Genomic DNA, 23,849 nt, shown 5'->3' on the forward strand with positions numbered 1-23,849 from the left:
CTAGTATTTCCAGCCGTGACGTACGCGTTTCTGGGGCTTATCAAATTTATAAGTAAATTTATAAGAAGAGAAGAAAAGGCCACAAACACACAAGTGCTGGCCGTTTAACACCGTAACAGCACGATACCAAATTAAATCCAGAGCGCAAGCGGGCATGGGCATTATCGTTACACTATCAGGTTTTTGCGGAGGTAGAGGATGCTGTCGACAAACTCCTTCTCCCAGTCCCTACCCCTCTCACCAAGCTTTGCGAACGTGATTGTGAAATATACGTGAGGAGCAATGTGAAGTGGCTTTGACAATGTTCTAGAGCGTCGAATCATAAGCATAATGCAGTGTCATTTGCTTGTCTTTGCAAATATATGCACAGGAATGACGCAAGCGCGTGATGATATGAACTAATAGTCCTCCATTGTGTGGAATTAGCTGCGTGACCTGGCCGAGCCTGACTCTCGAATCATGTTTGTCGGTCCGGGCCCGGCCCGGCCCACGGTGATTCGTATTAGAGCCCTGCACAGCTCTAGTACGAACCACCAATATTACACTTTTACTACGAGCCAGGTGCAGCCAATTTTATTTGTCCGATGCTGCTCAGTACGACATAGCTTCATTGGGTGAGATTCATTGGGAGAGATGAGTTCAGCAAACTGTGTCATTCACTTCCTTACACCTGAAATCAGCTACCGTGGCTGCTTGCAGTCCTCGATGATGATGACAAGATTGCATTCGGCACTTTAGTCTGATCGCCAGCCTGCTTTTGGCAGCTGAAGCAATGGAGATGAGCAACTGGGAGCCACAGAAAGCCTGTGTTTGAAATCGTCTGCGGCGATTGGCTGACATCCTGGCCTTATATGTCTACATGCGAAGGATTTGGAAGATCAGCTCGCGTGGCTGAGTGAGCGTGCTGGCCATATCACGTCGAGACTGGGAGGTACCCGGGTTCGAATCTCCCGAAATGACGTGCTGCCATTTTCCAGAGCCCTTTGTGGACTACATGTGCGAACGACAGAAAGGTAAACAGTAGGGAATGCGCATACGTTTCGTGTGTTTTCCGTTTTGTTAAAGGGAGACTTCACAAGGAAAAAAATCAGCTGAGCATCATACCGTACACGAACCACCCCCTCGATACAGAACACAATATTCGCATTCACTTTGTGTGAGCAATTAATTCGTTAATGATGACAATAGCAAACCGAAACCAAAATGCCAAGAGCAGAAAACAGAGCTCCATACAACGACGGTTCGTCTGGAGGAGGAATACCGTGGCGTCACCCAGCATTGTCGTCTGCTTCGAAACCTGCATTCTCTCTTGCCAGATGCCGGATGATGTCAGCGGTGTGTTGCTTTCAGTAACCTCTCGCTTCACAGAGGCGAAGCGCTTGCTTCGTAATTTGTTATAGAGTTGCGCAGTTTTGGAATGAGATATTTCGTACATGTTCCTGTCATCCCAAAGGTTATATCACAACCTTTGTGGTGATTTTGTTGCGGAGTCCCACTTTACGTGATACGGCTTGAAATACCTGATGTACTTATGACTGTACTTCGTCACATTTGGATGTAGTGTCACTTTTTTTTTATTTCCGAAGCACACATGGTTGCGTCGACGGTGGGAGAACGTGATTAACTGTTGCTGCTGGCGGGTCCAAACGGCAGTCTACGACTAGAGGAGTGTTTGTGTGTTGTGCTGGTTTTATGGTGGCTACAGAAGTGGCTACAGATACAGTTCAAACATGGTACCAAGGCTCTGCCGTCGCGTGTCGGAAACTAAGACTATCGCGGCAGGTCACAGTTTAATGTGCTTTTTTCAGTGGCCCCATAGAAGTTCTCGCGCCTAATAACAGTGGAGTCTCACAGTTTACCAGGAACGAGCCTCCTCATTGTCCATTCGGGTGCCACTGCCACAGTATCAGGCTCCTCCCTAAGAACACACTGTCGTCCCTGGGATATCCTTCAGTTATCACACCAGGACAGGCAGGACGTCCGCAGGAGGGCGAAATCGGTCCTCAGGGTATCCCTGAAGTGTTAAAATGGGACTCTCACATGTCCTTACGATATTCTTTAGGTTGCCCCTAGGAAGTCATCAAGGACTGATGCAGGAGAGTGTGATGACGCAGCAGGGACATAATCTAGCATCGTTTTATTGTACCTTATTTGTTTTCGTCAGAAACCACACGCAGTCTTGAGAACTGTTTGGTTTCACTGATTTCACTGATTGATATTGACAAACTGCCGCGAGAAGTGTAGTACTTTCCATAACGAAAATAAGTGCGGCGACTTAAAAAGACAGGAATCTAGAAGAAAAAAAATAGAAAGAAAGAAAAAGAAGTCTTGCCCGGACCACACAAAGGCCGACAAACCCACTTCGAAAGGTGCTGGAATTCCGTGCATTGTCATCAAGCAGGTAGGCTCCTTTCCCTTCCAAAGAAAAATCAGACACTGTTCATTGCTTGCTATGCGATCCGCCGTAGGTTCGGGAGTACTGCTCGCCTCCGACACAAAACGAAGGGTGCGCTATTGAAGTTTAATTACATTTAGCAAACACACACTACTGAAGCGACGAATTGCTTGAAGTGTCAACTAGCAATGCGAAGTCTATATGTTTCTTACTCCTTTGGTTTGAGACATCCGGGTAGGACCTTCAAAAGTCAAAAACAGTGCTACAGAATCGCGCTTTTCTGTCTTTTCCGCGGTAAATGCTCCATATCACGTGCCTTTGTGCGTTTTCGGAGGGGAGCGTCTCTTCTGACGAATATGTCATTCTGCCCCTGGGATCGCTCCAGAAAGCAAAACAAATGTGTCACTCAATATTTGCAGTCTTAGCAGGAAAATGGAACAAGGTGGCATTTGTCGTCCCTTGAGCTACCTGCCGGGACTGGCACAGGGTGTACCTGAATGACTGTTCACGGAGAATCCGCGAGTGTCAACCTCAGGACATTCTGGGAATACAAATCGAAGGAATTCCTGGAACCTTTGTATATGGAGAGATCCTGTCTAGTCCTCGGTCGTGCGCGAATGGAACTTTGCCCCCAGACTTTCGCGCCTTTTTGCTCGCTGTCGTTGCAGATGCAGCCTCAGACAATGAGAATGTGTGTGTGACATAGAAAAGGTTGTGTCTCGCACACTACATAAGCCTAGTGATGACCGTCGGGTGTTCCAGGACACTTATTATCTCCTATATATTCCAGGAAGCAGGAGCAGCAGTTTTTATAATGAGTAGAATTTTACTGCTGTTGTGGTTCTAATGAGTGAAAGTAGCAAGGGTGCTTTTGGTAAGTCTATAGTCATTTAGTAAGTCTTTAGGATAAAAATACTTAATTGCTACGGGCAGTTTTTCTCAGCTTTCATGCATGGTGTTTTTCATAAAGAGTGAATATAATTTATAGCTACTAAAATTGTACTCGCATGTCCTATGGTCTCCAATAAAAAGGTGCTTTTCTGTAATAGCTTTTCTGAATTTTAATGCAAGAGTGAATATCATTAATAGTAGGATAAAGGAAATAATCTTGTGATAGTGATTCAATAAATAGTAGGAGGGTTTGTATAAGCTCCGTGCCGCTGTCTAGCGCAGACCTATGCATCCTTGCACCATGCAGGTGCAGACAGGATGCGATGACGTCATGCAGTGGTGGTCCATTATTTCAGGTGGACCTGTCTGTAGAAGTTGCATTGACTATTGACCGTTAGTGAAAAAAAACAGTGTAGCCTCGAGACAATGGGATGAAGTCACGACCAATGAGTGAGAGCAACAAGAGGGTGCAGGGCTCAGTTCTCTCTTTGCCTCTCGCTGGTACGGACGTGTGGTTCCTCACTGGTGGATGGCATTGATTCTGGTGGATTTTGTGTCGAGCGGACTTACGATGAGGGCTGTTTTTGACTGAGTGCTGTGTACGTGGAAATACTTTGATACTGGTGTGTGTCTTTTCCACTCTGTTCAAGTGTATGTTCTTTAGGCTTACTCTGCCGACCAGTGCTTTCTCGGTGCTTGCTTTCCTTTGCTGTCTAGCAGTCGTGCGATTTTTCCTCGCGTGAGAGTACTCGTTGAGCAATGTCCTGATGTGCCCATACCTGTCCCATCCTGTTCTGTCTTATGATGCATGCTTTCCTTTCTTGACGCAACTAGTTGGTCGCTCTGTATTTTTTCTTTTTTGACAAGAAAGATTCTTGTTGAAGCAGTATCATTCTTGTCTTGACGATGACGATAGTGCTGCCACACCCTTGATCTGGACGGGAGTAGCGCTGGCATGATGAAATGAATTAGTTTACAAAGTAACCGCAAGGGGGACAGATGGGTGGCTTTTTAGAGGAGAAAAAAAGCATCACAAATTCACAATTCAGTTCCCTGCCTGGCTCTCGGATGGAACGGACATGGCACGCTGCACTCCTCGTGATATCTTTGACCCCACGTTGTTTGCGATTAGCAGTGATGTGCCCGTGCATGTCAGACGTTGGTTGTTGCAATTCTTGTCAATGCATGTCCGCCATTTTCTGTCTTCCACGAAAGCTGCCTTGGCCTCGGGGACGAGAGTAGCGTTGGCATGATTCTTTATAATTTGGCAATGAAATTAGCTCACAAAGTAACTGCTAGGGGGACAGATACGTGACTTTATACAGGAGAAAAAAGCATCACGATTCGGTTCTGCGCCTGGCTCTCGGATAGAACGGACGTGTCGTTCTGTGCTCCTCGTGACTGTTGCTGTGGTGGACAGTGGGCAGATTTGTTGTGTGCTTAGTCCTTTCTGTTGTTAGCTATTGATGGTGTCCCTTGTTAGCATATTTTGTTCTTCCTTTCACAGCAGTTTGCATTCCTGTGTCTCGATTATAAGTGTTTTTCTTTTTGCTTGTCCAGAGCTGTCCTAACCTGCCCAGACCTGCCATGATGGCATCACATCTGGCGTCCCAGAATGTACAGAACTGGTGGTCACAAGGAGAACGGTGGTGCCATCTGGTGTGATGCTTTGCAGCTAGGTAGCCACCTGTCTCTGCAACCACCGTGCCCAACGATGGTCAGTGGTGGTTCCGCACCGCTTTCTTCAAGATATGGCATCGTTGATCTTCAATTAAATTGTTTCTCTCTACTGTATTTCTATCTATTTTTTATTTTTTATGACCACGATTATCAGGAAACACTCAAGCCGGTGACGCCGTGTCGGCGGTGCCGGAGCACCTCGCCGTAAAGTTTCGAAATGTGGTAGGTGCAGCATGGACGCAAGCAAAGCATCTATGCAGGTACCACTTTGGATGGTTTTTAGTGTCCTTCTCTAACATGTTGTCGATACCGACTCTGAAAAACTCGGTGCCTCATGGATACTTCTGCAAGTCAGTTCAGTGATAGATAAGTGGAAGGCAGCTAGGTCTGCTTCGCTTGCTTAGTGCGACAACGATTCAAGGAGGACCAATACTGTGTTTTTCCACTACCCACTCGATGACAGGCGTCACTTCCTATTCCATTCTACCGCTTAGCATAGCATAGCACCACACCTGTGGCATATATGCAGCATTTTGGCAGGTAGAATTTTTGGTTTTCACGTTTCTCAGCACTATCTTTCTTGTTCAGGTATAAGCACTCAAGTCATATATCTGCTTCAGAAAAGCATCTGCATGAATACAGTAGAATGGATAAGCCACTCAGAGTGGTTGGAGCATCATCTTTTGGCATAGCAGCTGCACAAGTTCCTTTGTGACGGGTCAACCAGACTCCTACACAAGCAGCAAAGGGATATGGACATGTTCTCTGTCATGCCGGATCTTTGAATGTGTGTGCGTGTGCAGCCAATATACTGTTGTTCTACTGTGAAATCTTCCACGTGAGACATCAGCTATCAGTGAATGCAAAGTTGCTTCGGCATATCACTCAAACTTCAGAAACAATGTTCATATCATGTTCGTGTTTTGCACAGCTACAGCAGACTGCAGTTTATGATTTGGAAATACCTATCCCGAAAAATAAAGCACTTTGTGTAACAGAAACAGCCAACGCTTCCGCATTTTGTTATTTATTTCACTCGACGTGAACGCAAATCCACAACCATCCAGAACCGCCAAAGCGGGGGAGAGGGAGAGAACAGATGAGAAAGGGAAAGCACCACCAGCATCACAGGTCACCCAGGGAGACAAAAAAAAGCAAAGCAAAAAGCTACTCAACCGTCGTCCTACGATTGGCCCAACGCTAGAGGTCACGTGAGTTTTTCCCGACAATAGAAATATACTACACGTTCATCCCCCTGGTCCTTATTTGCTCTAATTGCTAATTTAATGGCGTCCAGAGGCTTTGTGTGTTTCCTGATTGTCGTGGTCAGCAGTGATGGCCAGTAGTTAACTACATGTAGTTAAACTACTAGTTAAACTACCTGATTGTAGTTAAAAAAGTGGTTATCAACTACTTGCAGAAATGTAGTGGCAACTACTAGTTAAACTACTATTTCGAGTAGTTAACTACAGTAGTTAGGTTACTGCAGGCGCCAACTACTTTCGATTTTGCCGCAAGCTTTACGGCACGATTGTGCTTCCGACTTTTACCTTCAGCTACTTGTCTGATGAGAACGGAGGTGTAGAGCAATTGTGCCGTGCATGTGTACTAAATCTTCACTTTTAATACTTGCCTGGGGAAGCCTCATTTGCTGGGAAATAATTCTGCAACTTAGTTTGTCGCTTAGGCACGAAAGAATCCCGCTGCAAGCTTTGTATTTGACGATCGTAGCAGCCTGTGTAATACCTTGGTTACCGTCCTGGTGTGCACATAACCACATAGGATGGCTATGTGATCGATCATCGTGGCTAAGCGAAAATGTTTTACGGTCCACAGTGGCACAATCGACACCCACCGCAATATTTGTGCATTCATCTGTTACGAAGGCGTCTATGAGTGTAAATCTCGTACATGGTCCGTCGCATGTTGTACGTACCTTTATAGCGGGAGCTTTCACTCTATAGAAAATATTTCCGCAGCAAGCTCTTTTGTCAGCGCATAATATACAAGAGACAGGCATTGGTTTTACAACAGTATGTGAATTAAGCGACGTAGGCACAAAAGTATATTTTAAATGTCATTATCGTTGCTTGTGATTCGTATTTAGGTGTCCAAGAACACTACAAGGGATTGGTGTTGATGGACAACGTTAAGTAGTTATAGATGTAGTTAAAATACATTGCGGTAGTTTTAACTACTCCCCTGAAAAGTAGTTTAACTACTAGTTAAACTACTCCATCGCGAAGTAGTTATTAGTTATAGTTAAACTACTGTAGAAGTAGTTAGTGGCCATAACTGGTGGTCAGTGATTACTACTGGAGTATAGGCTGCAGACGGCTTCCCCCCACCAACGAAAAATATTTTATAAAATTACAGACTCAAAGCACTGTAGTGGCTCAGCATTACATACATGATATCTTTTGTTCTTCCCTGATGCGATCTGTCGCCTGCAATCATTTTATACCTGCTGAAAGATCTTTCAGATCTGCACAGTTTATAGCAACTTTATAGGAAGGAGTTTACAATACATGCCCTGGGGAAATTACATCTTTAGTACACAATTTTTTGTTCCTGGGCTGTATGCATTTTTTAAGTGTCAACTTTTTAAGGCAACGTCCCAGACATCAAATCAAAATCCCCAGTGCCACGGCTAAACTGCACACGGGAGGGACACCGTCCCTTCCTCAGCTTATCTTATCTTAAGCTAAAGGTTATCTTAAGCTAAAATACAATCTGTCTGTGTTGGTGGTGCAGCATGGGCAATTTCTAAAGCAGGCTTCAATTTGATATAGCAGGCTTCACCTCATGCAGGGAAGCGTCAGGTGAAGCCAGCTTCCGGGAGGCGTCGTTCATTTTCGGCAATAGTCGTATATTCGGAATCCCGAATATTGGGTATTCGATTCTCGAATCGAATACTTCGAGTGATGAATATTCGATTCGAATTCGAGAACTCGAGTATCCGCACACCCCTAAAAATGAGGGATTCCGTGAAATTTCGTGCCAAACGAAGGATTCCGTGATGATTCCGAATTCCTCGGAATCGCGGAAAACCCGGGGCCTTAATTATAGTCCGTAAAGATGCCTAACTTCGGTGCGACTATTCCGTGCGATATATACATGAACGTGTTCAATGCACAGTAGTTGGTTCGTTTATTACCACCCAGTTTCCAGAAAGATTAATCGTAGCTTTTTCAGTTGATATATCCCAAGATCATGCATCAATTATATTGCAAGCCATCCAAGACTACATTACGCCGCCAGCGTAAATTGAAACCTTCCGAGACTTCCATACTGAAAAATTAGTAATGAGCTCCGTAAAATCGTCTCTTTCTATGCATAACAGTGACGAGGTAGAACATGATGGGAATTGATGTTCTGAGGCTGGAACACATAGAAAGGACAAATACATACAAAGCTTCTTTCAACAAGGTAGTAAGTTTGCCTTGCGTCATAGTTGTCCGATGGCTGTTCTTTATGAGCTTCAGTTTCGAAAATGAGCGCTCACAGGAACGTTTGCTAATCATCCTAGTGAGATATACAGGGTGTCCAGGCTAACGTGCACCGGGGTCTTAAAAAAAAAAAAGCAAGAACACCGTGCGTCATAGGCGAAAGAGAGCTGCAGAATATTATGTTCCAACCGCTTGTATTTTTTCATGGTGGCCGATTAATTACTTAGGCGCGATGTAATTAGCTAACTTTTTAATTGCTTGTGTTATCGCCGAGATGTGAATTAGAAATTTGTAGAGCATGTCGAGAAATACCCATCGCAAATGTGTCCTACAGCGTATGCCTTGCGTGGAGTTTTTTTCCTGGCCCCGCGAAACCCGAAAGTGTACCACGTGACACGAAGCGAGCGCACCAACGCACGCGCCTCGATTTGAGAGCTATCAAGCGTACAGAAAATGAACTGCCGCCGCTATCTGCCGAGAAGCTACCTTCAGGTCAGAGCTCACCTGAAGGTCGCTTCGCGGCAGATAAGGAATGCAGTAGTTCTTCTGTATGCTTGAGAGCTCAGAAATCGAGGCGGGCGCGTTGGTGCGCTCGCTCGTGTCACGTGGTACACTTTCGGGTTTCGCGGGGCCGAGAAAAAATGACTGTACTCTTTGACCCACTTCCAAACGCGTATGAAATGCGATAGCATTACTACTAGCAGTACAACAGATGAAGGACGGTGACTCCTTTTCGGATGCGAAAGAAGCACACTTTTGGGAGTTTTAGCGGATCCGCAGCACTCTACGGAAACGATACGATAGAGGAAGTTCCCAAATCAAAGGTCAGCAACGTGATGTAAGACACTTCACAGGAATTAGGCGATTTATTAATCGTGTTTTCGGAAGCTCGCTATTTATTCCTAAGGCCACGTACTAGAACGTATGCGTGTCACCGTACACGATCACTCGGACAATTCCTCTTCGTCATGGGTGGTCTTCAATTCTGGCAATGCAGAGAATGGGCTTGTCAGTAGAAGATCTAGTCCATGCAGAGTGTAACACTTCTCGTGAACTCACAGTCTATTATTGTGCCGTTGCGTGTGGTCGGCACATTCACATCACCCACAATGTCAAAATTGAACGTCTCCTGTGGTGCTCGGCGCTCACGCTGGGTGCGCACCAACCTTTACGTTCGACTTTCGCCAGTGTGCGTATGGCGGTATGGCGGTTCGGTTCGGCAGTACGAGTAGGCGGGTAACGAACACTTATATATTTCGTATCGTATATAAGTATTTCGAGGTTTAGTATGGTTTAGTATTTATGCAGCGTCACGAGTATTTCGGCCCATCCTTCGGCAGCAACGTTAGTGCGCTTTGCCGCACGCCATTTTCCTGTATTCTCTGCGGCACGTCGAAGGCACGTCGCTTACGTTCATTTTTTAGGGAACTGCCCGCATCTCCCGCAGCAGTGGCGGCAAGTCTGCGAGTTCTATACTTGCGCTACTTGCGCGAATGCTCCGCAGTACGTCACTTACACTAACTCCGTAGTGTCCGATGACATTGACGACATTACATGAAACGTACTATGCGAAACACTAGATAGTTTCAGCAGGTCGCAAGCGCTGTACGAAAACGATACAATATTAAAGAGGTTTGTGTTGTGTTTGTCTGTTCCTGCTTCAGAACAATTACTTTCCAACAATAAAGGAAGCTGTCAAACCAAAGATCCACAATATGATGTCAGCAACTTCAAAAGAATCAGGTTCGTGGCTTATCGTATTTTAGGAACCGCTATCGTAAAGACCTTCCAATCTGCTAAATCCCCGCCGAAACGTTTCTTATCAGCCGAGGCGGGCAATACAGAAACAAACGAGGGGGAGATCACGTCGGGGAGGGGGAGGGGGGATCATATCAAACGAGGGGGAGATAGCACATCGCGAGAGTGAAAGGGCCCCTCTCCACTGACGCTACGCTTCACCAAGGCCCGAAAGTGCGTTAAAGATATGCTATCGCATGTAAAAAGGAGTACGCCAGACATTCACAGATACACCAATAGACAAAAAGGCTGAAACCAGTGCGGCAGCTTTCTGCATCCCAGCCTTACAAACAGATTGTGCAGAAGCGATACAGCAATCCTGGAAGCACTACACAAAAGCACCCTATCGGCAACTTGAACCTGTGTATCGGACTCAAAAGCCGCACTACAGACAATAAACAACAAATATATACCAAGAGCATTACCTGCCTAATGAGAGCCTGTGGCATTACAAACCCTGCAAATCATAAAATTATAAAATGTCGAAGGTAGTACAATAGCCCCCGCAAGGGGGCGACATCACACAAAAAGGCGTACCTGGAAATGAAAGAGCCGATACACTAGCCAAGCATGCCACACAACTTCCGCCAACCATCATGTGGCGTTTTCACCGAGATGCAAGGACATAAAAGGAAACGGCTCATCCCCCTGCATCACAAGGGGCTTTACCAGAGAGGAAACGTCGCGACGTTTCAACGCATAGGCGCCGACTGCGGGGGGGCGCGGGGGCCCTTGCCCCCCCGGAACATGAACTAGGGGGGGGGGGGGCGCCGCATCCCCCGGGAAGTCCCGTTAAGAGACTGAGACCAACCTTTGGGGCTCGGCGCGCCCGGGTCAAAAGAGTTGAGAGGCACTAACCCCAAAAATGCATCTTGCAATTTGTAAAATACTGTTTACGTTCTCTCTGTTTTTCTTTTTATTTTTCTGTCCTTCCTTCCTCTTATTTCTATACCAGTTCTGCATACATCATAGGATACCGCCAGAGTGTGTGATTCTTCAGCTTTAGTTTTGTGTTCTTCATGTTTCTTTTCCTTTTCTTTCCTTGTTTTTGTTTTCTTTTGCTTTATTTTTTCTTTGCCTTTTTTGTCTTCCCCTTTCACTTTTTTTGTGCAATAACAAGCCGACATCCATCTGGCTTACCTTTCCTTTCTTTTTTTTCTTAATAAACATACAGCCCCCCCCCCTCCCCGCCAGAGTACTTACTTCGCGGTGCGCCCTTGACCCCCCCGGGAAAATGAAAACTCTCCGCCTCTGATTTCAACGTTTACAGTAAAGGTGCTGGATGGCCCATGTTCTTCATTTGTTCCATGAGACGCCTCCTCTGGTGCTCGCATTGCAAATGCAATTAAGCACCAGAGAAGACGTCTCATGGAACAAATGAATAACATGGGCCATTCAACACCTTCACTAGAATCCCTTATTTACCCCACAGGATCAGTGTGGACACGAGGGAAGGTACAGACGATACTACTGGGCATCATAAATGAGAGTGACCTTATGGAAGTCTTCTAATGGCGAGGGGTCAAATCCCCGCACAATAACTGAAGATAATACGCAACCAGATGTGAACTCTGCGCTGCACGGTACCTATCCATGTATTGTGTGTAGTACTGGGAATCCTGGGTAATTTTTTGAATCCTGGGGCCGAGACAGAGCGCATACACAGCATTTGTGCAGTGATTCCAATACGTTTCTTGTGTCCTCTTTTTTGTGTGAGCGCGTGTGAGTGTCGGAAAGGGCCACTCCCATTATAGCGGTACCCTATCCTAATGGTGGCGTATGAGTCTAAAGGGATCTTAGCGCCACGGTGAACCCGATGATCGAAATTGCTCCATCCATATCCAGCACTTCGACCTGAAGAAATTTTGGCAACGTAAACGGGGGTGAGAAGTTCACCAAACTGGGTTTGTCCGAGTCGTAACTGCAGACGGAATTGGACGAAAACGCCAAGCAAACCTGGGGCACGATTGCGTAAAGCCTCCCCCCCCCCCCCCCGACGCTCTGTAAACAAACAAAAAGAAAAGCTCATATGCAGTTCTCAAATTCTCCTCAAAATTCTCTTGATTCTCGTTTTATTGTCCACCCTAGCTCCCGAAACCTGCCGTCCGGCGCCTGGGCCGGCTGCCCCGCCCCCCATACCTTTCGGTGTTGGCCTGTCCGTTTTCCCGCCTACCGTGGATCGCAGGGTTGCCATCTGTAGACTGTTGTCTGGATGATATCTGTTAAGAAAGATGTGGATAAATAGATGGGCTCGTGCTTATCCCCGAGCTAAGAGGTCGTGCGTTCCTAGTGGTGGAAGAAGAAGAAGAAGAAGGTCGTGCATTCTTATTCTTTTGGGTTTTGTTCAGTAAACGTTTTGCTCTGGCTCCGCTCGTCTGGCTCTTCCTCTACACAATTTGGTGCCGAAACCCGGGAAACCCTACTAGGGACTTGAGAGTGGAGGACATTCACAGGCCAGCACGATGACGGAGACGTCACAGGAATCAACTACGAGGGTTTTGCTCTTGCAAAAGAGGAAGTAGATTGACCACGGTACTGAATGAAGCCGAGCAAGCTATGCAGGTCGTCGACAGCTCTCAGGATCACACCACCCGTTGTGAGGTACTGCTTGAGCGCATCGTCAAATTCTCCGCCAGCCTGGATGACGTGGACAGCAAGTTGGAGCCTATGTTTACGGTCGAGGAGGTTGAAGCAGAGCTTGAGAGAATGATCGACTATCAAGACCGGGTAACCACCATCACCTGCTTACTGAAGAAACATGCCGTCGCGCAGTCTTCGAGAGCTGGTTCCATACTGGAGTCCAGAAACCCGGGTGAGCTGGCGCTTCCAATTGGAGAACATAGTCCGGATGTCCCAAGTCAACATCGAACTGTAGGAGATGGCCGTCACAGACCGCAGTTACCGAAGTTGGAACTCCTTAAATATAATAGCAGTCAAGAGTACTGGCAGAAATTTTGGATCAGGTTCGAGTCCCTAGTAGACAGCAATGCTTCCTTCTCGAACAACGAGAAGATGCTTCAATAAAGGGCCTCCAGCTAACGGGAGATATGTATGACACTGCGGTCAAGATGATCAAGGAAAGATTTGGAAATCCAAACACGCTGATACAGTTTTATATGAAGCGGTTGCTAGGTCTTCAGACAGTCCGCTCCTCCCGCAATGTCCTCAAACTGAGACGCCTCCACGACACGGTGAAGACTCATATGAGGAGTCCAGAAGCGCTGGGTATACTATACCTCAAAGCCGTTCTGCTCTCTACTGTTTCCTGTTTTGCAACAAACTGTTCCGGAAGATATGATTCTCAGCTTCCAGAGAAAGGTTCACGGCGACGAACATTCTCGTAGATGTACATCGGCAGAAGATCGGTATAAGATACTTCTCACGAAGTTGCTAGACTTTATTAAGATGGAAGCTGAGTGCAGTGAGCAACTGCCGCCGGCTACAGGAGACAGTGTCTATGAATCGAGGAGGTCTATTTCGACGAACCAGCGGAAACTACCGCAAACTTCTGCTGAAAGACTGTCGTCCGCCTCCGCTCTTGGCGTCGAAGCCAACAAACCGAATACAGCTCGTGACAAGAAGACGGAGCCCTGCTTCTTTTGCGGGAAGGATCACGAGATGCTGAACTGCAACTTACAAGCAAATGTGGCAGAGTTAGAAGAAAAACTTCGTAGCAGCCACAGATGCTTCCGCTGCGGGAAGCAGTATCATACAGCAAAGGTTTGCCGATCATCTCGTAGCCTCAAATGCAGAAAATGTAACGGACGACACTTAACTGTGCTGTGCAAGCAGAAGAGTACAGTACCAAGGTCTCAAGGGCCGGTACTCGCAAGTGGCACGTGGCAACGTACAGGCTTGCGACAGGACATAGTCCTGCTGCAGACTGCGTACGTAGTCGTTTGCGCGGCCGGGGGAAGGGAGAAGTGCGTCCGTATCCTCATAGATGGGGGAAGTTAAAGAAGTTTCGTTAAGCGAGCACTGTCCAAGAAGTTGCAATTACGGACTGTTGGGAAAGAGCTTTGGTAATCAATACGGTAGGCAAGGCTGGAACCGAATCGCTCCATCGTAGGGTGAAAGTCAGGCCTCGGTCGCAGTATACTTCCGAGGAAGTTTGCATTGAAGCTCTTGAGATACCAGAAATCTGCATTGGCAGTCTTCCTAATATTGACCGGAAATCTCTTGCTCAGCTGAAGTCCGGGGGAATGTCTTTAGCAGATGAAGCTACGTTCGCTGACGCGTCACCTGAAATATTGATACTCGTAGGAGCAGATTTCTATGGGTCCGTTGTCGCAGGGAGACAAGTACGAGTTCGTGACAATCTCATCGGCATGGAAACCATTTTCGGATGGACAATACAAGGCCCTACAGGAAAGCAATCAGGTTACGAGGTTAATGCCCTACATGTGCAAGTGTCCAGCGTTAACCACGACAATGTCTCCAATGCGCTGCAGTCTTTCTCGGAGTTAGAGCACCTTGGTATTGTTGACAGTGAAGAGTCGGATGGCAAGAAGCATGAAGTTTTCCAGAGGTTTCAGGACACAAGCAGATTTGAAGATGGTCGTTATACAGTGCGCCTGCCCTGGAATGAAGACCTCGTCTCGCGACTGGGAAACAACAAGGCTGCAGCAGAGCAGCACGCAGCGTCACCCGTACTCTTTTGAGGGATCAAGAGGTCACGAACGAATACGATCAGGTGATACGACAGTATCTCATTAACGGTCATGCCGAGCGTATTGATGCAGCATCACCATCACCTGTTGCTGTCCCGGAATATTACATGCCACATCATGCAGTTATTAGACGCGAGGGAGAGACTACGAAAGTCAGGATTGTATTCGACGCCTCATCGAGTGCTCCGGGTTTTCTATCCCTGAACCACGTTCAGCATGCTGGTCCAAATTTGAACTCTGTCATCCTTCTGTCCGCGACCATTCAGCATCATTTACAGCAATTAGAGAAGGATTACTTGCAGACTGCTACGCTCTTGGAGCAATCCTTTTACATGGACGATTTAGTGGTCAGCGTCAGCACATCAGAAAATGCCAAGACACTTAATGAGGAAACGCTGAGCATATTCGAAGCGGCCGGCATGAAGATAAAGAAGTTGGTGACTAATAACGAGACACTTCTACGAGAAATGTTTGAAAAGGGGAACTCTACAACGGAGACTACACGGAACCAGACGAAGAAGGTTCTGGGGGGTCATATGGGACCTTCAGCATGATCAATTACGATGTCCAGTTGCTTCTGTCCTTGACTCCATGACGGAAAAGGAGAGTGTCAAGAGACATGTACTGCAGACTATTTCCAAGGTTTATGACCCATTTGGTATGTTAGGACTCCTCACTATTTCGGGCAAGATCATGCTACAGAAGATTTGGGAGGCAGGACTGCAGTGGAATGATCCCCACCTTCAGACATCGATGCAGAGTGGAGTGAGTGGTGCAAAGGAGTCTCGGAGCTGCAACATATATCTGTTCCTACACGATAAGATTCAAGATATTCAAGATGGCGCCGTTGAGGGACACATGTGGAAGCTTCTCCGCTCCCATATATGTCAAGCAGCAAACAATGAGTTGTAGCGGGCCGTGTATACGTCGTTTCCACTGCAAGTGCATTGGTGTAACTGGAAGTGACTACGACCTGTTGATGAATAACGGTGTGAGTACCTACAAATGTACCATATGTACCAAACGCCGCGACCCAAATTCTACGAGGCCTAGTGATGCAGACCTGCCGCAGCCGCGCGAAGACGTGATAGCTGCTGTGGCTGAGGGCCAGTTCTCACTTGGCGACGCCCGACGCGACGTCGCGAGCGGGCGGCGGAAATAGACGTGCATTTCCGGCGTTGGAAGAGGAGGGACGTCGAGCCAAAAAAATTGCCATGCCGGTCTCTTTCACGACCTCGGCGAGAGGTGGCGAGAACGATACACTGACGACCAATAAGATGACAGAGAAAGGCTACGCCTCTTCAGTTTTCGTCTGCTTTGGGCGACGGAATGCCACTGTGGTGGGAACATGAAAATCATGCGCCTTGACGGGGCGGCGGAAATGCCCGTCTACTTCCGCCGTCCGTTCACGACGCCGCGTCGGGCGTCGCCAAGTGAGAACTGGCCATGAGGCTTCTGCTGCGATAACTGTCACTACAGGTCATTTGCTAAGTATCATATCTCAGTTGTGCCAGAAAGTTGATTGCTTATCCGCTGATGTGAAGACCTTGAAGGAAGATAACGAGGCCCTTCGAGCCCAGCTTTCTAGCATTGGTGACATAACTCGGGACAATGGAAAATCGTCGTTTGCAGCTTTACCTGCAGCTTCTGCGACTGGTTATGCTGCCATCGTGGAGCAAGGCAGGCCCTTGCTTTCAAGCTCAACGTTTCGAAATGCGGAAAGTACTTCGTCCACAGTTACTGTACCTCTGCAGTCATCTGTAATGCGGAGACAATTCGTGGAAACCGCAGGCGCGACTGGGGTTGACAATGATGGCTTTAAAGTCGTTGTGCGGAAGAAGATTCCTCCGGGCTCCAGCAATAATAGTAAACTTAGCGCTGTTTCCCGCACTGTGAAACGGGCTCTTTTCATATCGAGGTTGGACCCCACAACGACGGTGAGTGATGTCGTCGGCGCATTGTCCGATATCGTCGACACTGGATCACTAGTGTACACCAAATTATTGACAAAGCATGATGGATATGCGTCATTCCACATATAAGACCCCGCTGAATCATTCGATCTTGTCAACGATCCCAAAGTATGGCCATCCGGGTGTTTATTTCGGCCATTCTACGGAGTATTGAAAAATGATCGTGTTATCACGTCTGCTGATCAATAGGACAAGCGCAATGAAGAGTACAGTTTATTACCAGAATGTTCGTGGTCTTAGATGTAAAGCCGATGCATTTTTGTCCGCTGTCGCTTCTGAGGACTACACCTTTGTATGTCTTACTGAAACCTAGTTAGAGCCAAGTATAGCCAGTTGCGTTTATTTCACGCCTGCGTACACCGTGTTGAGGAGGGATCGCGATTATCAAGCTACAGGCCAGCGCTATGGAGGCGGTGTATTAATTGAGTTGACTCTTCTTTGAATGCTACCAGAAGACGGGATTTGGAGTTATACGAGGAGTGTGTTTGGATTGAGGTCCACTCCAGAGGTGGATGCAACTATTTGATTGGAAATTACTATTTTCCTCCAAATGCACACCCTAGTCTTTTGGCCGACCATCTGAAAGACCTCGAAAGGCTTGTTGACTTTTCGAAGTACGTTGTGCATGTATACGGTGATTTTAATGCGCCAAGTGTTGACTGGGATTCCGGCTGCGCGATGAGTTAACGGAGTGACGCACGACAAAAGGGTCAGTCGTTGCTTAATTTGCGTAAGCCCGTTCAATTGCGAAAAGTGCAACTATGCAAAGAATTGTGCTGGTAATGTGCTCGATCTTGTGTTTGTCAACTCTTCAGTGGAGAACATCCGCTATGACGTCGCACCATTGTCTCGGCTGGATTCATTTCATCCTCCCCTTGCTGTAGAATTTAGACTCTGTCAATTCCAACGGGATGTGCTACCGACTACGCCACGTTTTTGTTTTGCAAGAGGTGATTACTTACAGCTTTACCAACACGTGCGGGACTTCAACTGGCAAACCGTGCTTGATAGTGAAGACGTCGAATCTGCTGTTAATATTTTGACTGGTGCTATAACCAGTGGAATGGACATGTTCATCCCGAAAGTTGTCCCCAGGCAGCGCAAGGACACTGTTTGGTTTACGAAAGAGTTAAGTGACAGCTTGAGACGAAAGAGACACTATCATCGCATGTATAAGAAGTCTGGGAATTCATACTGGTACAGTCTTTTTGCAAACATCCGTTCTTTGTCGAAGAAACTCTTTCGGCAAGATAAGTGTGCGCATTATAAATATCTTAGTGAAAAATTACGAGCCACTCCTAACTTCATTTGGAGTTATGTAAGAGATTATAGGGCGGCAGAGAATCACAGAATCGCGCTCAGGGATGGATCAAAGTGCCTTTCGGACCCTTCTGCCGTAGCCGATGCGTTTGCTGAGTATTTTTCATCCTGTTATCTACAATCTGCGCCAAAGGGAAGTCCCTTTGTTGCGCAATCAGGTTGCGACCTCAAGTGTACTCTTGTTGGTGAAAGTGAAGTTTTGAGTGCTATCAAAAGGCTTAAGCCTAAGCGAACTGCCGGTGTTGATGGTGTCCCTGCTTTCATCGTAAAAGGTTGCACTGAAATACTGTCCCCAGTATTGTGCCATGTCTTCAACCTCATACTTAATTCCGGATATTTCCCCGTCGACTGGAAGTGCTCAATTGTGATCCCAGTGTTTAAAGGTGGTGATTCCCATGCAATTAATAATTTTCGACCCGTTTCACTATTGTGTAGTTTCTCGAAGATCTTTGAATTAGTATTACATAAACGATTGTATCACCATGTCCAAAGTGCGATAAGTTCTTCCCAGCATGGGTTCATGAAGGGAAGATCCATCGAAACTAACCTTTGTTCCTTCGTCCACCTAATTAGTCTTGTGGTACACAGTAGAGGGCAAGTAGATACTATCTATTTTGATATGCGCAAAGCTTTTCACAGGGTGAACCATGCTCTTTTGTTGCAAAAATTAGAGTTACACGGTGTGCCACCTGCTTATTGCACAGTTTTTGATAGCTACTTGTCTCACCGCCAAAATATCGTCGGAATCTCTGACATTCTGTCGAGACCTTTCACTTCGGTTTCCGGAGTTCCGCAAGGAACTGTTCTTGGACCTCCTTTGTTCCTGTTGTTTGTGAACGATATTACCGTCTCAGTAAGGAACTCCACTGTCCTTTTGTTCGCGGATGATATAAAAATATTTCTTTCTATACATAAAGTGGATGACTGCGCACTGCTACAGAGTGACGCAAATGCGATTTCGAACTGGTGTACCCTTAATGGCTTAGAGTTAAATGCTGATAAAACGCTAATCGTGTCCTACAGTAGAAAGCGTGAATGCATATTGTACGATTATACTGTGCTTGGGACAGGTATTATAAGGGCCGATGTTGTGCGCGATCTAGGCATACATCTAGATAGCAGGTTGACCTTCCATTAACACGTTTGTAAAACTTACAATGCCTCTTTACGTGTACTTGGTGTTATCCAAAGGTTGTCCAGGGAATGTGAGAATCTTGCTTCTGTGCTGAGGTTGTATATGTGCCTCGTCCGTAGCAAATTGGAATTTGGGTCAGTTGTATGGAACTCTATCACCGCTACGCAATCTGCCTGCATTGAACGAGTTCAGAAAAGGTTTATTAGATTTGTATATGACAAGTTCTATTTTCCAAATGTTTACTTTTCGTGTGAGACAATGCTATTCCGGCTTAAAATTCACAACCTGCAATGCAGAAGACAGCATCGCGACTTGATGTTCTTACACAGAATTATTCACGGAAACATTGACTCTGAGTTTTTAATCGGTTTAGTAAATGTTCACGTTCCCGTCAGGCGAACTCGTGTGGCTCGCCCTTTCTATCCCCATGCTCCATGAAAATGCTGCCCATTGACTAGGATGCAAGGCATATACAATGAATTCTTTTGGAATGATGATGTGGACATTTTCCGGACAACTGCTAAGTTTAAGAGTGTATTAATGTCTATGTAACCATAAGTGTTGTTATAGCACTTTGAATCTTGGGCTTTGTTGGAGCTTTTTATTACTTTTATGTGTTTCTTGTGTTTGGTGCACCACCACGTTATGCTTAACCGCCGTTGGTGGGCACCAAAGTACAAATAAATAAATAAATAAATCATTTTACACCTTTATTTGCTTAAAAAGGTGTATTCTTATAAAAACACCATTTTCTATTCCGCAAAGGGTGCATGAATAGCATTACTAAAGGTGTAATATCGGCATACACCACGTTTTATCCAATGTCGATCATTAAGGGTGTAAGGTGGGGTGTTGAAACAGGTGTTTATCGTCTAATACACCGTTTTTACACCCCATTTGAATTGGGAATATGGTGTTAAAAATGGTGCTTTAATTCGTGAGAGAAAAAATATGCAGGTTTCACAGCTCCGCTCAGCAAGTAATCACATTATAGACGATAACCTGAGTTAAAAACACAGTATTTGACAGGGAAGGATGTTAGGAACTTAGCTGATATCTTTGACTGGTTGCAAGCGTGGGTGTTAATTGCAAAAACGCATTCCCGTCACCATTACAAACGTTTCCCGCCCCACCACATGTAACGAACGTGCCCCAACAAATTGTATTTCAGTATATGATCCATCCGACACGCCAATATAGGCTACTGAGGGTGCCCGAGGTCTCTTCAAGTCTCGGCACTCACGTTGGTCCCACAGTGTTACCAAGCTAACGAGGCGTGCCTGCGACGCATTGCGCTCCGGTTTAGGTTCTACAATGGAACCACGGCTGGTAGTCTGCCGTGTTCACGGTGGTGCTTGCCATAGAAGCAAGAACGTCGAACTGTATGTCTCGGCCACTGGTCCTGCAAGCAATTTGCGAGGGAATATTTGCCAGCAAACAATTCCATCATAAAATGTGTTTTCAATAGAATACTCCCCTTTTAAGCGTGTTTTTGTTTTTAAACGCCCATTATAAGAGTGTTTTGTTAGGAATACACTTAATTTAAGGGTGTATTAGAAAACACCCATCATTTGAGTGTAAAGGCAACACCAAAAAGGTGTGCGCCATGGGACAAGCCATTTACACCAAAAAGTGTAAAAAAGTTTAGTCTGTAGGATGGTACCAGGCATCCCATTCGCTGACAGGCTGCGGAAGTTGCATATCTTCGCAGATGCCAGCCCAAGGGCATACGGTGCGGTAGTCTACCTGGAGCATTTGTCCGACGACGGTTCTCACGGCATGACATTTCTACTTAGCCAAAGCAGAGTCTCACCTCTCAAGCGCCAGACACTTCCGAGGCTTGAACTCACAGCAGCTCTTCTTGCTGCCAGATTATATTGTTTTGTGTCCACTGCTTTGCAGACAGAGTTCGATTATGTATGCTGGACAGATTCCTTAATCACCTTGCATTGGATCAAGGGATCGGCATCCAGATGGAAGACCTACGTGGCAAACCGAGTGCGCCAGATACATGAGCTGACTTCTCCTGAAAGATGGCGTCATTTTCCTGGTGAAGAGAATCCGGCAGATTTTCTAACAAGAGGGATTAAGGGGCATCAGCTGCGTGACTGTGAAGTTTGGTCGAAAGGCCCACGATGGCTGAACAAGCCAGAGGTATGGCCGCACAGAGCAGTTCCAGACCATACTGAAGGAGACGAGGAATGCTTGGACACTCATGTGGCATTGGTCAGCTGCACGGCACATTTGCTTTCACCCGAACGTTTCAGTAGTGCCCATCGACTTGTTTGAGTCACAGCATGGATACTGCGCTACGTACACAACTCGAAGCGTTCAAACCTCAAGAAAACTGGTCCTCTCTCTACTGAAGAAATGATGTCATCAGAGCTCTTCTGGATCAAGGCTACTCAGACAAAGCTCCTTACAGAAAGGTCCTCTCATCTCGGGAATTTTCGCCATTACCAGGATAACGATGGACTACTGCGACTAGAGGATCGTCTGCGGTGTTCTCAGCAGTCACAAGCAGCCAAGCATCCCATATTGTTGCCGCCAGCGTCAGAGGCTTGGTTCACGTTGCTTATAATACTCAGAGAGCACTTAAGGATGTCTCACGCCGGTGTACAGGAAACTCTGCACCAGTTAAGAGAAGAATTCTGGATAATCCGTGAAGTATGCTCTTTATCAATGTCTTTTCTGTCGACGACTGAAGACACGCTCCTGCGCAGAGCAGGAAGCACCCTTATCTGCTGATGGGGTCACTCAGCAAATTGCGTTTGAAGTCGTGGGCGTAGATTTTGCTGGTCCACTTTATTACAGAGCGGCTGAAGGGCAACGGAAAGCGGAAAGTTTTACACGGACGGATCGAAGACTAATGCTGGTGTATCTGGTGCCACGGTAACTGGGACAGTCACAGTAACTCACCGTTTACACAAAGTCATGTCGATATTCAGTGCAGAGTTTATGCGATCATCATAACACTCAACTACATTTTACAACATTACATTGTGTCATCAGTCATCTATACAGATTCCATCAGCTCTTTGCAGGCAATATGTTCAGTTCAAAAAACAAAACAAAAAATTCTTGTGCAGCGAGCGCGACGTCTAGCTAATACAATAGCTAACAGGGGCTGTCGTTTAACCTTGTGCTGGGTACCAAGCCACGTGGGCATACAGGGTAACAAAAATGTGGATCGTGCAGCTGCAGCTGCACATGATGTTCCTGTTCAAGACCTCAGGTTATCTTTGATAAATGCTATCAACATGAAATGGCAACAATTCTGGAGCACACAAGAGCAGAATAAGCTGCACTTGGTGAAGCCCCAAACAGGAAATCGCTCACAAAGTCTTGAAAACAGGTTACACGATGTCTTAATGTGCAGGTTAAGAGTTGGACACACTGACTCACGGGTTTTTGCTCGGTGGGGAGAACCCACCTGAGTGCGTGCGCTGCGGAGCGCCTCTCTGTCCAACACATTCTAATTACATGCTCATTACATGAAAGTTATCGTCAGCGTCATTTCACTGAATTGTATCGTTACTCTTTACCTCTTCATCCAGCTCTTTTGCTGGGTGATGAGGCTATTGTTCCTTCTACTGAGGTATATAATTTTTTAAAGGACATTGGATATCTTAATGAACTGTGAATTTACAATGAGCTCTTTTCTTACCCCTTTCATGTTTTCAAGTCACTACTCACCGAAGTTGTTTTAATATGAACATTTCAAGTTTTAACTAGGTTCATTACAATACCTTGTTGTTTGGCGCATTATAGCCCTAGTAGCTTTTTCGCCAAAAGAACTCAAATCATCATCATCACTGATGATCTCTGCGTATCCGCAACCTCACCGGTCCAGACCCACTGTAACGACTCTCACAACTTTCTGCCAACATCTCAGACGTGTCGCCAATGGCTGCCGTGTTGTACGTCCTCGGTAGCTGATGTCGTCCTCGGTCGTCCTTCCTCACCTCCTGCGGTTACGATGCGATTGCCTTCAATATTATCGGCGCTCCGCGTCTGAGGGGGGCGTAGTGATGTGGAGGTCCGTGGGCCACGACGGAGTCACCCCGCTACGGACACGTGCTGCCAGCAACAGCTTCAGTTCTACCGGCGCCGTCCTAGCGTGAGGCCACGAACATCTGCCCGCTGGGACATTCCATCAGAGCCTGTCAGGACTCCTGCGTAGAGGGACACCATCACCTCTACATCTTCTAAATAACGATGCATGTAATGCAGGATACAGAGCACCCTCTACGCCGAACGTGAAGGGCCAATGAATTACTATAAACAAAGAAGTAAATGTCCTTCCGTCTGCGGACGCCGACGCCCGCGATCTGGGGAAACGAGGCGCTAGATAATTTTAAGGCGAATTCGGGTGGTCATGGCAACACGGCCTAGCGGTAGGAAATTGCTAGCCTGTGCCCGCACCTGGTCACGTAACAGTTGTTACCCGAACATGGGGACTCAGAAGCTAGCGATTTTAGACGCTTGGATCGCGGTAGGGGCATCGCGGTCGCTTGTTTTCGGGTTTCGTCGTCTGCT

This window comes from Ornithodoros turicata, chromosome 2 (genome assembly GCF_037126465.1).
Source record: "Ornithodoros turicata isolate Travis chromosome 2, ASM3712646v1, whole genome shotgun sequence".
Classification (NCBI taxonomy): domain Eukaryota; kingdom Metazoa; phylum Arthropoda; class Arachnida; order Ixodida; family Argasidae; genus Ornithodoros; species Ornithodoros turicata.